Source organism: Rhynchophorus ferrugineus, unplaced genomic scaffold (genome assembly GCF_030347505.1).
Source record: "Rhynchophorus ferrugineus isolate W39M unplaced genomic scaffold, kcgeb_rfMv2 rfM6, whole genome shotgun sequence".
NCBI lineage: Eukaryota > Metazoa > Arthropoda > Insecta > Coleoptera > Curculionidae > Rhynchophorus > Rhynchophorus ferrugineus.
In genome coordinates this window covers 19774132-19791282 of record NW_027472585.1, presented here as the reverse complement: position 1 = coordinate 19791282, position 17151 = coordinate 19774132, and the positions used below count along the sequence as shown (strand labels likewise).

General features: G+C 29.5%; 2 pseudogenes; both read right to left on the bottom strand.

Annotated features, from left to right (window-relative positions):
- Window positions 1–6468: 6468 nt before the first annotated feature.
- On the bottom strand, window positions 6469–7293 carry LOC143198689 (serine-arginine protein 55 pseudogene; annotated as a pseudogene).
- A 7530-nt stretch (window positions 7294–14823) lies between these two features.
- On the bottom strand, window positions 14824–15651 carry LOC143198688 (serine-arginine protein 55 pseudogene; annotated as a pseudogene).
- Between the last annotated feature and the right edge of the window lie 1500 nt (window positions 15652–17151).

Sequence of the window (17151 nt, the reverse complement as noted above, 5' to 3'; positions counted from 1 at the left end):
TCTAATGAAAGTAAAATATATTATTAGGCCTCAAGGGGATACATAAAAAAGCGGGTCTGGAACTCTAGCTCATACGTGGCATGGAACAAAAATTAATGCAAATATAATAAAACACAACCCTAACCCACAAACTATTACAACTTTGTAATTAATTGTAGTTTGAGTCCTTTGATAATATATGCATTTGATGTACTATAGTGTTAAAATAGATTATATTTTAAAATGGTATTTTTTAATATACTCCAAGAAAATCATTTTGTTTGTGTGGCTTTCATAATTATGGACGACGATATCAAAACTATAATAGTGAAAACATGGAGATAATTATTAGCAATTCGTAAAAGTTGTATCAAACATCCTTACTGTACTAGTTGTGAAAATGTATGAAAATCAATGTACCTGTAGTCGAATTTCGGCTACAGGGAAATTCGACCACAATTTACTAAATTCATGTTTCTCTCATAACAGGGTAACATAACTAATTTGAAAATTATATGTTACTATAATTTGTTTTCGCATTATTTTCAATCCAAGATCAAAAATGTATTTGATATATAACATTAATTAAAATAATAAAACATCAGAACATTAAAATAAATGCAAACTATCTCATCTTTAGTTAAATCTAATCTCTATTAACTTAATATCAATTATCAATTAATTACATCAATAATCAACAATGTATTAATAAGTGTAAATTACTACGCCACTTAACATTATAACAAGGTATAATAAGTAAGATCATTTTCAGTGTTGTAACTACTTCACAACATCAAATATTAGCATACATGATCTCGCTATACTTTTATGTTATATACTGAAGTATGGAATAATAAATGAAGTAATGCATGTTTGTATATTAAAACAAAGAATATATGAACAAATCTATTTTGAAATTGATATTTGACTTTAGTATATATACTAAAAGAAAGGCGAACACAATTAGGTAATTTATCCATTAACTTTCAATAATTTTTGATTATCGAAAGGCATGAAATAATATCTCCTATTTGCCCTATGATTTCCGTCTATGCAAATTATGTAGTTAACAAGTTTCATTTTAAATCCTGCATATTTTCTTTACTTTATTTATGTATTCATATAGGCCTTATATTGTATCTATATTTCTCAATTAAAATATGTATTACAAAAACATTAAATACACCAGGTTGATTAAAAGAGCAATTTCTTAACTGAAATATTTAAATAAAACTGCATTTTTTAATAAAATTGTAAATTTGCATTTCCTTATTTATTTCGTACTTCGATGTCGATCAGATAACTCACCAATGGTTTGTCTTCTATGACTTTAATTTATCTATTGCTAAATACTTTGCCTTATGTCCCTATATACATAAGTCCTATATGATAAGTCTTATGATATATATATATATATATATATATATATCATAAGACATATGTCCCAACTAAAATTCTATGAACCTATTTTATAACTGTTAATATTATATCAAAAATTAATTTTAACTCTCTATTCACAAATTAACGTATTTATTTCCTGCAATATTCGATTAGTGCTTGGTTAAGAAATAAATTTACTAATAAAACCTGAAATTAATCAGAAGTCATTACCACTAAAATGTACATTAAAATTTTAACAACGTTTAGAATAACCTTTAATATAATGATATAGTATGTCTCCATAACTACATTAATTAGTAAAAGTCCTTAAGCAAGAACAGTTTTTCTATTTTTCTTTTTCTCCGCCAGAGATCAAATTAAATCTATATTATTTATCAAATAAAATCAATTGTAAGTAAAGAACATGGACAATTCTTGTAATTTTCATATTTTATTGATCTATGTTGGGATAAAATTGTCACATATGTCGGGTTTTTCTTTTACATCTAAATGTATCTTCCGATAAAGCGACTACATTAATTTGTTTTCTCTGTAACAAATGTAAAATATTATTTTACGTTATAATACTATTCTTAATCGTTCTTATCCAAACTTGCCATATCTCTTTAATAATTCCAACAATACGGAAATAACTGAAAGTAAAGCAAAACATTGATTGAAATTATTTAACTTCATTTAATAATGTTTTAATTACTCAATTTCCGTTTTAATATCGTTTCAAATACAACTTGGGGCAAAAGTCCCGCTAGCATTTTGATTATCTATAACTTTGCTTAAAGAAGCGATAAGTAAGTTTTGTTTTCATAAAAGATTTATTTGGTCTTAACACTTTCGTTATGATTGAAATATTATATCAGCTAAATGGTGACCGCGATTCGCCATGCAACTTTCGGCTCTATTTAAGGCATTTTTCATGACATCCTGCAACATCTGATGCTGAAATTCTTCAGTTTCGTGACGAATATTGCCTTTGAGATGTTGAATCGTTTGGAGCTTATTCACATAAACTTTTGATTTAAAAAAACCCCATAAGAAAAAGTCTCGTGCTGTTAAATCCGTATATCTGGCTGGCCATGCTAAATCGCCACACTGAAGTTAGTTTTCGTAGAAAATCGTAAATAAATAATTGAATTGGTGAACCAGATGTGTGTGCTGTGATCCCTTCTTGCTTAAACCACATGTCTTCTAGTCCTTGTTCTTCCATTTCAGGCACAAGAAAATTTCGAATCATATCTTTGTACCGTTCAGCAGTAACAGTAATTGCAACACCTTGGTCATTTTTAAAAAAATATGGACCCGTGATGTTTCCAGAAAAAATAGCACACTATACAGTTGTTTTTACTGAATGTAATGATGTTTCGTAAATTAATTGAGGATTCTGTGTTCCTCAAAACCGACTGTTCTGTTTATTGACGTGGCCACTGAGAAGAATATGGGCTTCATCGCTCTTTATCAGTTTAGACGAAAAATCTTCAATTTCATCAGACAGCCTTAGGATTACATTACTGTACTTAACTCGTGATCAGGATCTCTCGGTAGCAATTTTTAGACTAATTGAATTTTGTACGAGAACATTTTCAAATCAATTTTCAAAATTAGCTTTAAACTGCGTGCAGAAATGTATAACTGGGAACCACGTCTCCGAATTGATGTTTCTGGAGACTCTGCAACACTATCACCCAACAGAGTCCCATTTTCAGCGTTACGAGACGTCTGTTGGCTTCCAGAACGAGGCCTGTCTGCTGTCTTACCGTACTCTCGAAAATTCGTATGTAAACGAGATACATTGTAGTTTTGTGAGGCACTCGACGATTAGGATATTTTTGAGGCAATTTCCGCACAGTGGAAATAATGGAACGATTATTTTCAATAACTATTTTCACTATTTCTGTTCGTTCTTGTGACGTATATTTATCCATAATAAAATTTGGACGTCTACACAATGGTTAAAGCGAAACTGAGCTAAACATCACATAAGCAAGATGGCGGGAAATCAAAAGGGTGGCGAGACTTTTGCCTCCACCTGTTATAAGTATAAACTTCACTTAATTTTAATGAATACTATCATTATTTTATTTTATGAACTTACAAAAAATATTTATTCCGAAATTCGACGTTAGTAAGATACTGTCAGCGGGCTAAGCTCTTAGCCCCCACAGCTATCGGCCGGATTTGTTTTTATACTTTGTGTCACTGATCTAACGGCTATCCTATGTTGCCTGATTTGGGCGATTTTTGTCTTCTTGGAAAATTCTTCTCTTCTTCTCTTTTATTAAAAAATTGAAAATTCTTCCTTCCAGTTTTCTTCGAAAAAGGAGGCAAATATAAGTTTTAAGAAATTTTACTATTAGGTTTAATCTTAATATATGAAACGTGAATTAAATATGAATGAAAAAAATGTGCTAGAGAAAAATAATTTCGCTTTTTCTTCATGATTTCCAAAGCGATATATTGGTATACATTACCGTTCAAAAGTTGGCAAACACCCAATTTTTAGATAACATGTTTTTATTGTTATTGTCTAATATAGTAATATAGTAATTTAACACTAATAAGCTATTTGTTTTTATAGTAATTTGGTAGGGTTTTAAAATTATAAAATAATTATTCTACGATAGACACTTTGGGCTTGATATCTATGTTACTGTTTTTAATGTACACTGAATTTTTCTTATAACTGCACTGAACTATATGATATGGTTTTACTCTCTTTAATCTTCTGACTAAGCCATCATTATTCAGGATCTGCAGAACCTCAACGTTGATATCGTCATAGAACTTTTGTCATAACTTTGAGCATAATCCATCAACAGTTTCTACCTTCAGGTCCTTATTCAGATTATCATTATTAGTATACTATTGAGCATCAACAATACATCGCAGTACCTTGTATGGAATCTTAGTTGTTGGAACCAAAGTTGAACATAATAAGACCATGTTTGTCTCAAGATTTGTAAGTAAAGCAAAATCTTATTATATATTGATAGCGGTAAATATCTACCCAATACCCAGTAAATTTGTTTGTACTTCATATTGAGTTTTTTCATATGTTTAACATCAAGCCATCATGCCAAGATATTTGACCCTATTTCCATACCGGACTTACATTATAGACCCATTTCGCAAGGTATATATAAACTCTCCAAAAACCTATGTAAAAGGCCAAACTAATTATATAGAGAAAATGAATATTATTATTCTATTACCTATTACCTCCAAATCTGCAAATCAGTATGTCGTTGTCATGTCAAAATTCCCAAGTAAAAAGCAAATAATCTTCATCATATGCTGCCCTTTATATTCTTTATCAAGATGCCAAGATGCTTCAAACAATCCATAATACTTTCAATTTTGATATCAGTCAATTCATAATCATAATTCTATATAATGTCAAAGTAATACTTTTCTACCACCAGGTTTAAAAGTTAGTTTTTAGGAGCTTATAGAGGATTTTATGAGCTTATAGAAATAATTTAGTAATAGAAAAGAAGTATAAGAATAAAAAGGGTACAAGGAAAGATGGGTTTTTAGGAATGATTATGTTCATCATTTCTTTAGGTTTTCATATTTTGTATCAGCTATAAAAAAATTATGACTGAATTACTTTTAGAAGATGTTATTTTCTTAGTTTTCCAAATGGTAATACTAGGGCGAAAGATTCTTGATATTCCAACAACTACATCTTTGTTTATACACAACACTTTTATGTCAATTGCTTGACAGTGTCATTCCATAACTTAAAATCATAAATAATATTTTATTTTAATGCATTAAATATGTTTATTTGAGAAAATTAAGTGTTTACCCTTTATTAATTTGAGTCCCAAATAACAGACAAATATTTGTAATTCCAGTAAAATATTGTATGAATGTTAAAATTCTCTTTATATCTAACCATAATTTAAAGAATTTTAAAGTTTACTTGTAATTCAGTTCAAAGAAAACTAATGCCTTTGAAGCCAGGAATGGATATCAATCAATAAAATAAAAACCCAAAACAAAATATGACAGTTTTATGAATAATATAAAATTTATTATTGTAGGACTAATTGTTTTGTAATTGCATGACTAAAAATATTTATTTGGTAATAGTCTGATCGGAAAGTGTTTTTAACGATATAAATAAATATTTTATTACTTCAGCAATAAAATATTATTGCCGTATTTTTTATTTTGATATTCAATGACATTTTTTATCTGGTTATAGTTTATTTTCAAGCAATATTTCAAAAAATAACTAAATATTTACTAAATTAAATTTAAGTAAGGTCTCCCTTTACTATCATAAAAATTTTTACTTTATTCATTATAATCCTACGAATATTTCCTCAATATGTTTACAATTATTTAATTAATTCAATTATAACTTCAGCAATAAACTTTTATTGACTATTAGGTGAGTATAATTTATTTTTGTACATAACTTCGAAAAAAAACTAAAATATTTGCTAATATACATTTTTGTAAGGTCTTCTTTTATTAATTAGTATAGGAGTTATTATCAATAAATTTCTATTACCCTATCTTTTTATTTAATATAATTTCATATTATGTAAAATAAATAAAAACATAAATTATTACAAATATTTATTGAATATAATGTTGCAAAAAATGATATACATCAATGAAACCTACAATATTTACTAATATCACTTATTACACATACTGTTACACCGTACTGACCTGTAGACAATGTTTGGATACTCAGAATATGATTTACATTGTTATAACGACATGCATTTTTCTCTTATGAAATTATTGAAAAATAAATAAAAATAGATTTAAATAAAAAATATTTATTGAATAAATAGTATTTTAATATTAATCATACATTGGATTATGGAAAGCAATATTACTAAATCAAGGCGTGCTTTATTCGCTGGCTTTATATATTTGCTGTGTCACAATATATAATGAAGGCAGTGAGTACGAATATAAATTTTAAAGTTTGATAGTGAAATAAATGCGAACGAATGAAATAAAATTAGTAATAATGAAAAAAATAAGCCACCAAGTACAAAAAGAGCGTTTAAATATTAATGAACTATTTTTACATTGTTGTCCTTTGAAGAAACTAAACGCTATTATTTAAGGATGATTTCCATTTGGACTGGATTCTATTGATGAATGAGGCGTCTTCTTAAATCTCTTCTCGGACGATGACATACTTCTACTCCTTGATCTTGACCGTCTCACGGAATTACTATTGGATCGAGATCTGGATTTGCTTCTGTACCTGAAACGTTCCCTTTTCTCGGATTCATGGCGGGACCCTTCGGAACGGTCTCGCGAATAATCTCGGTATCTGTTTTTTCTGGGTTGAGAGTTGGATCTTGAACGCGATCTACCGCTTCTACTGTTAACGCTGCACCTGCTTCTCGAACGTGATCTCCTAGTGATTTTGTCCTCGAATAAGCGAATTCTACTTCCTCTTAAAACGGTATCGTCGAACTCTCGAATAGCGTTTCTCATACCCTCATACGTAGCAAACTCGACTATACCCTCATTTCTGTATTTCTTATGGACATCAGCAAATGCTACTTCCCCAGCTGGCCTTAAGTAGTCCTTTAAATCTTGCCAAGACACGTCCGTTGATACATTTTCAACGCAAACTCTGTAATTCGTCCTAACTAGAGGACCTTGTCGGGGCCGGTGTCTCCTGTCGGACATTCCTTCGTTCCGACCACGAGGTTTACCACGTGCCATCTCTACATCGACTCTCATACCCAACAATCTTCTCCCGTGTAATTCATGAACGGCATCCTCGGCGTCCCTATGGTTGTCGAACTCTACGAAACCATATCCGGGTTTTATTAAAACGTCTCGAATTCTCCCGAAATCTCGAAAGAAACTTTCCAGGTCCTTCTCCCTGGTCTCACGGGGAATTCTCCCAATATAAACACGGGAACTCATTATAGATTCACTAATATTTCTCAACACAAGACTATGTCTGTTATAGACCCTTTCGACTAAAAAACTGCTACGACACTATGCGGCTTGACTTACGGTTGAGTATTTTTATATCTCTTTCTTTGTAATAAAATAATTTAAACCAATATTAATTGCCAGTTTTCTACCGACTACTTGTTATACAAAGTTGTTTGTTTAGCCCTTTAGATACCTGGACTGTGCTCCAATCTTATTGGTTTTAATGTTATTAATATTATATAGAATAAATAAAAATTGAACATTTATGTTGTATATTATATATACATATACAATTATTCTAGCAAAACATGTTGTTTTTTTGTTTTATGTAATATAGCCAAAAATAAATAAAATTAAACATATTAATTTAATAAAGAAAAATAAAATATTATTGTCAAATTTCGCGATCGAAATAATATTTGCTACTGGAAAGTAAACAACATTCAGTATACGATTGGGTAGTTGAGTACATTCTAATTGGATTAGGTCTGGTTGTAAATCACGTTTTTAGTCTTTGCGAACTAGCATTTCATTGAAATGTAAATCTAACCATGTATTTTTTCATTGAAAAACAATTTATTCTTCACATAACCCTATTAAAAGTGTATGCTTACACATCATATATTTTAATGAAGACTAAAAACTTAATTACTATTTTCGGTCCTACTACCTTCATTCAACTAATTTTTAACATTTTAGCTCCGTCGAGAATATTCCCAGCCGTGATCTTGAAAATATCTTCCATATTTATGCTTTTATCGACTTATATATAATATATATGGCTTATGTTTTTTTTTGGGTAGTTTGCTTGTAAATACAATATATATATATATATATATATATATATATATATATATATATTGTACGTTAATATAGCAGCATTTTGGAACGGAACACTATTTTTCAAGATTATTAATATATTTTATACTAGTTGCCATTATGAGAGCCTTGACAATAAATCTATTCTGATAATTTTGTTGATATTGCCACATTTAGAATCTATTATAATGTTTAGTAGTATGTTGTGTAGTCTTCTAGATTCTAAAACGGACATTTAATTAGCGTTAACAATCGTAATTGAGTACTTTTTACTATCGACTGTTTCAGTTTATATTTTCGATTCAACTGATTTTACTACTTTTTACCAGTGATTGTTTCAATCGACTATTGTCAGTCGTTATTTTAGGTCCCACTGATTTTGCTACTAGTCACTATCAACTGTGTTAGTCGTGTGCTTTTAATTACTATTTTCGGTACTACTAATTTCATTCAACTAATTTTTAACATTCTAGCTCCGTCGAGAATATTCCCAGCTACGACCTTGAAAAAATGTGCAAAATTTATTTTTATATCGATTTACATGTAATATATATGGCTTTATGTTTTTTTTGGTAGTTTGCTTGTAAATACAATATATATATATATATATATATATATATATATATATATATATATATATATATATATATATATATAATATATATTTTAAGATTATTAATATATTTTACATTAGTTGCCATTATGAGGGCCTTGACAATAAACTTATCCTGGTAATTTTGTTGATATTGCCACATTTAGAATATATTATAATGTTTAGTAGTATGTTGTGGAGGCTTCTAGATTGTGAAAAGGACATTTAATTAGCGTTGAGAACATTCGAGTACAAACGGCTATCGACTGTTTAGTAATTGAGTACTTTTTACTATCGACCGTTTCAGCCTATAGTTTCGAATGGACTGATTTTGCTACTTTTTAAAAGTGACTCTTTCAATCGACTACTGTCAGTCGTTATTTTAGGTCCCACTGATTTTACTACTAGTCACTATCAACTGTTTCAGTCGTGTGCTTTTAAATACTATTTTGGGTCCTACTATCTTCATTCAACTAATTTTTAATATTCTGGCTCCGTCGCGAATATTCCCAGCCGCGACCTTGAAAAAATATTCCAAATTTATGCTTCTATCGATTTATATGTAATATATATGGTTTTATGTTTTTTTTTTAGGTAGTTTGCTTGTAAATAACAATATATATTTTACATTAATATAACATTATTTTGGAACACTATTTTTCAAGATTGTTAATGTAATAGAGCAAAAAATATTAAATTGTGAATGATAAATAACAAAATCCGTTTTTACTATTTTTACGATTTTTGTTCAAGCCTTTTGATTTTCAAAATTTCTTTCGTAAATTTTGAAAAATAAATTTAGATTCAAAAGGTTCCATAATTTGTACGGATTCCAAATGACTTGAAGAAGTTTTTACAGTAGCCGTTATTAAATTTCGTTAAAACGTATTGATGGTAAAGATGTGATAATCTATATTTAATATATATTCGACATAATTCTAATAAATAAATTATTTTTGATAGGAAAGCTGTTTTTTAATATTCAACAATTTATTTCCGTGGCTATTAAAAAATACAAGAAAATAATAATGTGATGAATAATAATAGGTTAAGAAGTATTTTATCAGCAGGTGTAAGACAGTGAAATCTTTATAATCTATTTCTATTATTTCATAACTTTTCAGTAGAGTGATGCGTTCAATGAAACGTTCTATGCTTTGGTAATATTTTAAAGAGAATCCTCAACTTCTGCTATCTGAAATTAGATGGATGAATTTAGATCATCAATAAAATTCAATTTTTTTTAAATCGTAGATGGTGGATTTGGTGTTATAAATAATGCTGACGCGATACAAATAATAAGCGCAGAAGAGATCTTTCATTATAACTTAAAAAAATACAGTTCCACAACTCGAAAATCAATACTACAATAACTATTGAATAATAATTTTAAAATATTTCCGACCGGCTTGTGACCGGTGGCGCAGTGGTAAAGGCGATAGGACAGGAACTGATAGGATAGATCCACAGAACAATCAAATATAAATATAATTCTGTTCCATTTAGAAACGAAATTATTCATTGCAACAGAGTCGAATATCTACGTAATATTCAGTACATTTTTGGTACTTCAGATTATGTTTTTTATGTGTTTAACGTCAAGCCAAAATATTTGACTGTACTTCCTTACACACACACATATATATATATATATATATATATATATATATATATATATATATATATATATATATATATATATATATATATATATGTTGTTATCTCTAATTACTAGGATTGCAGTGTCATCTGCAAATGTAGCAACAACATTTTTATTGAATGTTGATAAGTCCCGAGTGCACAGCAGATAAAAGATTGGTCCCTATATACCCTGTGGCACAACTGCTTATATTTTCCTCAAGTGTGAATAGGTATCTTCTTGTGTTATTTTGAGGTATCGGTCAGTATATATGAATATTTGTCAAGGTGATAAGATGCTTTTCCTCAATAATTCGTTTTATCATTTTCAATGGAAGTTTATTGTGTAATTTAGACATAACGTGGTATGTTTTAGTATATATAGTAATCTGAGTGAAATATTTATTAAGTTGATGTCTTAATTATTACTTTTCTTAAATACAATAAAAAATACTGCAGCGAAAACGTAAATATATACCAATTAAGCAGGGATAACATGGGCGAAATTAAACTGTGGGAGATCAAAAAGAGCAGAGTCTACAACTGTAGTTTGACACATGAATATTAAAGGGTGACCCTCCTTGATCTATGAACAGTATGGTATGATACTGGCCATGAAGTACTTATTGTTAGAGTGCAGATTATTTCTATCGTAGAAGCAGAGCTTTGGCATCAAGGGCAAGACCTTGACATAGGACAGCACAACATGGTTATAATTGTATTCTTATTCTTATTAGACAAACAGTAGTCATTCTTAACATTGCTTGTACCTAAATACTCCTTTGTATATGTTAAAGTGTATACATTTATATTTATAATATTGTGTTTAATGTATACTTTTAGTTATATTCGTTTAATAAATATTATTTTCCAGTATTATGTCCTAACCTTTTATTATCTACCTGAATATGTACTTTCTTGTAAAATATTGTTTACAATTATCAATTTTTTTATTTAAATTCTAATTCTCCTACTTTTATTTTTAATATGCTAATCTGAAAATCACTTTTTTCCATTTTTCTACCATAGAGTGCCGAATGTTAATGTATATTTAAATAAAATTAATGACGTCCAAATTCCTGATGTGTGAATCTGTGATGATTCTGTTATATAAGTAGCCACAAATTATCATGGAGCGTTGCAAATATTTAGCGCCTTAGAATATACTCATCTAGTCTGTTCGGAAGAATTTGCTTTATTAATTACTTATCTGCAGACTAAATGAACGCGAAATTCGACTATTAAAGTTATCACGACAAAAGAAGTCACCCTGTTTATAAAATCTAACTTCAATCGAAAGAAAGCACTTAGCAATAAACCTAAGCTATGATCTAATAAGCCAGCGAGTTTAATCAAGCAGCATTTTTAATAAATCATATTTCAGAACCATGTTTCAGAAAATAACTGAGAATATGAAGATCACAAAATATGGTAAATGGCTAAATGAAGAGAAATCCTATAGATCCATTTCGCAAAGTACTTAAAAAAATCCAAAGGCCTGTTAAAAAGACCAAAAGCAATTATATAGAGAAAATGGATAATATTATTTTTACTACCATTATACCTGCAGATAAGTTTGGTTTTACAAACGAGCATTCAACAACTCACCATGCGTACTATATGGTAGCCCCGTTAAAGAAGACATGTCCTCTTCATATATTTATGTCTGTAAGAAATTGAAAGCTTGTAAGACTTTGGCAGGTGTCACGTCGAAATTCCCAAATTAAAGACAAATCATCTTCAGCATATGCTGCCATTTATATTATTTGTCAATATGCCAAAAGCCTGTCAAACTCCTTAATACTTTCAATTTTGCTCAGTCAGTATTCTTCAGAAATCATATCATCATCAAGTTATAATCATAATTCTATCAAAGAAATAATTTGCTATCACTAGGTTTAAAAATTGACTTTAGGATTTTATAAGCTAATAGAACTTATTTAGTAATAAATATGAAGTATAAGAATAAAAAAGGTTATAACAAAAGATGTGTTTTTACGAATGATTATGTTCATCATTTGTTTAGAATCATATTTTTTATATCATCTATAAATACAGCAGATCACTTACTGAAGTGATCTACTACATGTCAGGATTGTTATATTATATAACTGAAATCATATAGTAATACTTATTGCTCACGAGTAGATTGTTGACGTTGTAGGAGATTAATTTAAAAAAATAATCTATACGAAAACTAAAAAAAATCTAAAAAAAAACGAAAACGATTTTTAACTGTATTAATTTTAGAAGGTGTTGTTTTTTTAGTTTCTCAAGTTTTAGTATTGCAGCCAAAGATTGATATTCAAACAACTATATCTTTGTTTCGAAAGAATAACAGTTTTTTCGAACGAAAACTTTTATGCCAATTGTTTGGCAAAGTCATTCCAACTGCAAAGACTATATATTATAAATTGGGACTAAATAACTGACACGTTCTGAGAATTTTAAAGTTTGTTTAACTCTAATAGTTCATTCCGCATTTTGGCTTTTATTGACTTATAATTCAGTTGAAATGAACTAATTCCTTTGAAGGCAAGAATGGATATACCTTCAATAAAGTGGAAACCCTAAATAAAATATAATTGTTTTATGAAAAACATAAATATTAGTATTGTTGGACTAACATAATTTTTTTTTAGCAGCCAAAGATCCTTTATATTCAAACAACTACATCTTTGTTTGGAATGAATACTTTTATGCCAATTGTTTGGCAATGTCACTCCATAATTAAATTCATAAATAATATTTTGTTTTAACGTACCAAGTATGCTTATTTAATAAAATTAAACGTTCATCCTCCATTTATTTCACTACCAAATAACAACCAAATATTTGTATCAACAAAATTGTATATCAATTTTGTATAAATTTTAAATTTCTTTTTACATCTAACCATTACTGTAAATCTTGACTGTTAGTTCAAAGACGTATTTGGCTTGTAAAGTGAATTAGACATATATTCCAAATCAAAATATTATATCTGCAAAAACTATATATTATATAATTGAGACTAAATAACTGACACGTTCTGAGAATTTTAAAGTTTGCTTAACTCTAATAATTCATTCCGCATTTTGGCTTTTGTTGACTTATAATTCAGTTGTAAGGGACTAATTCCTGGCAAGAATAACCATAACTTCATTAAACTGGAAACCCTAAATAAAATATAATTGTTTTATGAAAAACATATATATTAGTATTGTTGGACAAACGTAATTTTTGTGCCTAAAAAATATTAATTTGTTGATCAGGCTATTCAGAATATGTTTACAATGGTTTAATAGGACCATTTATTACTTCGGTAATAAAATATTGTTGACATATTTTTTAATTTGATAATGAATGGTATTTCTTGTGCGAGTATATTTTATTTTTATGGTATTTTTTAAAATGCTACTAAAATATATACTAATATAAATTTAAGTAAGGTCTTTCTTTATTATCATAGGAGTTTCTGCTTTGATCATAATTTAATGAATAATAATATTTTTTTAAAATATATGTTAAAGTCTCCTTTTACTAACTATGAGTTTATCTGGACTGGGCCTAAAGTTTAACGTGGGCTCCGAACCACGGTCCTCAGCATTAAACCTACCGACTGGCGAGTGACCAATTTTAGAAATCATCCCAGAAAATATCCGGTCTTACCCAGCCTGGTTACTGGCGTGACTGAGATAACTTTCCTTGTCGCATTTTACACTCTTGTCTAGAACATTCCAAATATTAAACATTCGCAAACATACATTTACGACCATGCCCCAGCAGGACTCGAATCCGCGGCTACCGCAACAGTAGGAGGACCGTCCCATCGCCACCAAGCCGGCTAATAATTAATTTAATAATAATAATTCAATGAACATTCCCAGAATATGTATAAATTGGTACAATTTATTAATTTATTACTTTATCAATAAAAACCTATTGACCGACATCTTTTTCATTATAATATAAAATAAATAAAAACAAAAATTATTCAAAATACTTATTGAATATAATATTTATTAATACAATATTTATTAAATCAGTTAATTAATACCGTGTAAATTAGAAATCTTTCACATTTTATTGAGTAATGAATTGAGTACCCCACATACTCACTTTGTACCGATGTTTGTCTAAACAAACATTTTTGTTCTTGGTCGTGCAATCCTTAAAATATTGACCAACTATATCAAGGTTGACATTGGACTTCTTGCTAGTAAGTTTGCTGCTGCAGAGCACTGACATCAAAAATGATGGGGTGCTTTATTCGCTTATGATTATGTATTTGTTGTGTCACAATACATAATGAAGGTAATGAGTACGAATATAATTTTTAAAGTTTAATTGTGTACGAAATGCGGACCAATGAAATAAAATTAGAAATAATGAAAAAAAGAAGCCACTAGGTACAAGACGAACGTTTAAATATTAATGAACTATTTTTACATTGCTGCCCTTTGAAGAAACTAAACGTAATATACTTAAGGGTGATTTTCATTTGGACCAGATTCGATCGATGAATGAGGCGTCTTCTTAAATCTCTTCTCGGACGATGACATACTTCTACTCCTTGATCTTGACCGTCTCACGGAATTACTATTGGATCGAGATCTGGATTTGCTCCTGTACCTGGAACGTTCCCTTTCCTCGGACACATGACGGGACTCTTCCGAACGGTCCCGCGAATAATCCCGATATTTGTTATCTTTTCTGGGTAGAGAATTAGATCTTGAACGCGATCTACTGCTTCTACTATTAACGCTCCTCCTGCTTCTTGACCGTGATCTTCTTCTGATTTTGTCCTCGAATAAGCGAATCCTACTTCCTTTTAAAATGGTATCGTCGAACTCCCGAATAGCGTTTTTCATATCCTCATACGTAGCAAACTCGGCTATACCCTCATTTCTGTACTTCTTGTGGACATCAGTAAATGTTACTTCCCCAGCTGGCCTCAAGTAGTCTTTTAAATCTTGCCAAGACACGTCCGTTGATACATTTTCAACGCAAACTCTGTAATTCGTTCTAACTAGAGGACCTTGTCGGGGCCGGTGTCTCCTATCGGACATTCCTTCGGTCCGACCACGAGGTCTACCACGTGCCATCTCTACATCGACTCTCGTACCCAACAATGTTCCCCCGTGTAATTCATGAACGGCATCCTCGGCGTCCCTATGGTCGTCGAACTGAACGAAACCATATCCGGGTTTTATTAAAACGTCTCGAATTCTCCCGAAATCTCGAAAGAAACTTTCCAGGTCTTTCTCCCCGGTCTCACGGGGAATTCTGCCAATGTAAACACGGGAACTCATTATCACTTCACTAATATTTCTCAACACACAAGACTTTGTCTGTTCTAGACCCTTTCGACTAAAAAACTAGTACGATACTATGAGGCTTGACTCACCACTGGGTCATTTTATATCTCTTTCTTCTGCAATAAAATAAAAATTTAAACCAATAATAATTAAGCTCCATTTTTCAAGCTAGTAATTGAAATACAAAGTTGTTTGTTCAACCCTTTAGATACCCGAACTATGCTCCAATGTTTTTGGTTTGTGGATCTTTTTAATATTATACAGAATAAATATAAATTGAATGTTTATGTTGTATATTATAATACCTTATATATAAGACCTTATACGATTATTCTATTATTTTAGTAATAAAATGTTGTTTTGTCGTATTATATAATTTAATCAAAAATAAGTAAATTTCAACATATTAATTGAATAAGGAAAAATCAATTATTGTTGTCAAATTGCGTGATTGAAATAATATTGACTACAGGAAAGTAAACAACATGCAGTATATGATTGTGTAGTTGAGTACAATCTATTTGAATTAGGTCTGATTGTATATCACGTTTTCATTTTTTCGATGACATTTCGTTGAGAAGTAAATCTAACGATATCGATTTTCTTTGATGAAAATTCATTATACTACCTGCAATATTTTCTACAGCATCAGTACACATTCCTTACCTAATATTATAAAATGTGCATAAAATGAACGGTAAAAACCATAACATTAGTATTATTTTACACAAATTTAACACCCTACTACAGAGTATTGCATAATTATATTTTACATTATTTGCCATTATGTGAGCATTGACAAAATGCATATTCCGGTAATTTGTTTGATTTAGAATACATTATAAAGTTTAGTAGTATGTCGGGGTAATACTCTAAATTCTGAAAGGAACATTTACTGACCGTTTAGTAATTGGCTGCTTTTTATTATCTACTATTTAAGTCCCGTAGTTTTATTTACTATTTTCGGTTCTACTAGTTTCATTTAACCGACCTTTAACATTCTGGCTCTGTCGCCCTAGCCGCGACCTTGAAAAAAATGTACCAAATTTATGCTTACATAGATTTATAATTAAATCATATGGCTTTATGTTTTTTTGGTAGTTATATTGTAAAAGCGATATATTGCACATTAATATAGTAGTACTTTGGAACGCTATTTTTCAAGATTATTAATGTAATGGGGCAAAAAGAATAAAATTTTGATCATAAAGTGTAAAATCCTTTTTACTGTTTTTGTGGCAATATTGAGATTAGTAATAATAGCAATAATAGTTGATTTAGTAATTTTTAACCATTTTAAGTTGCTAATTTTGCTACCATAATGACTGTTTCGACAATTTTGCGACTATCAACTGTTACGACTATTTTCAGTAGATACATTTTTGTTTAATTATAGTTTAGTTTTATATATTTCTTCAAAATATAAATAATATTTGCTAATATAAATCTTAGTAAAGTCTCCTTTTTTGTCATATGAGTTTTTGGCCTTCTAGA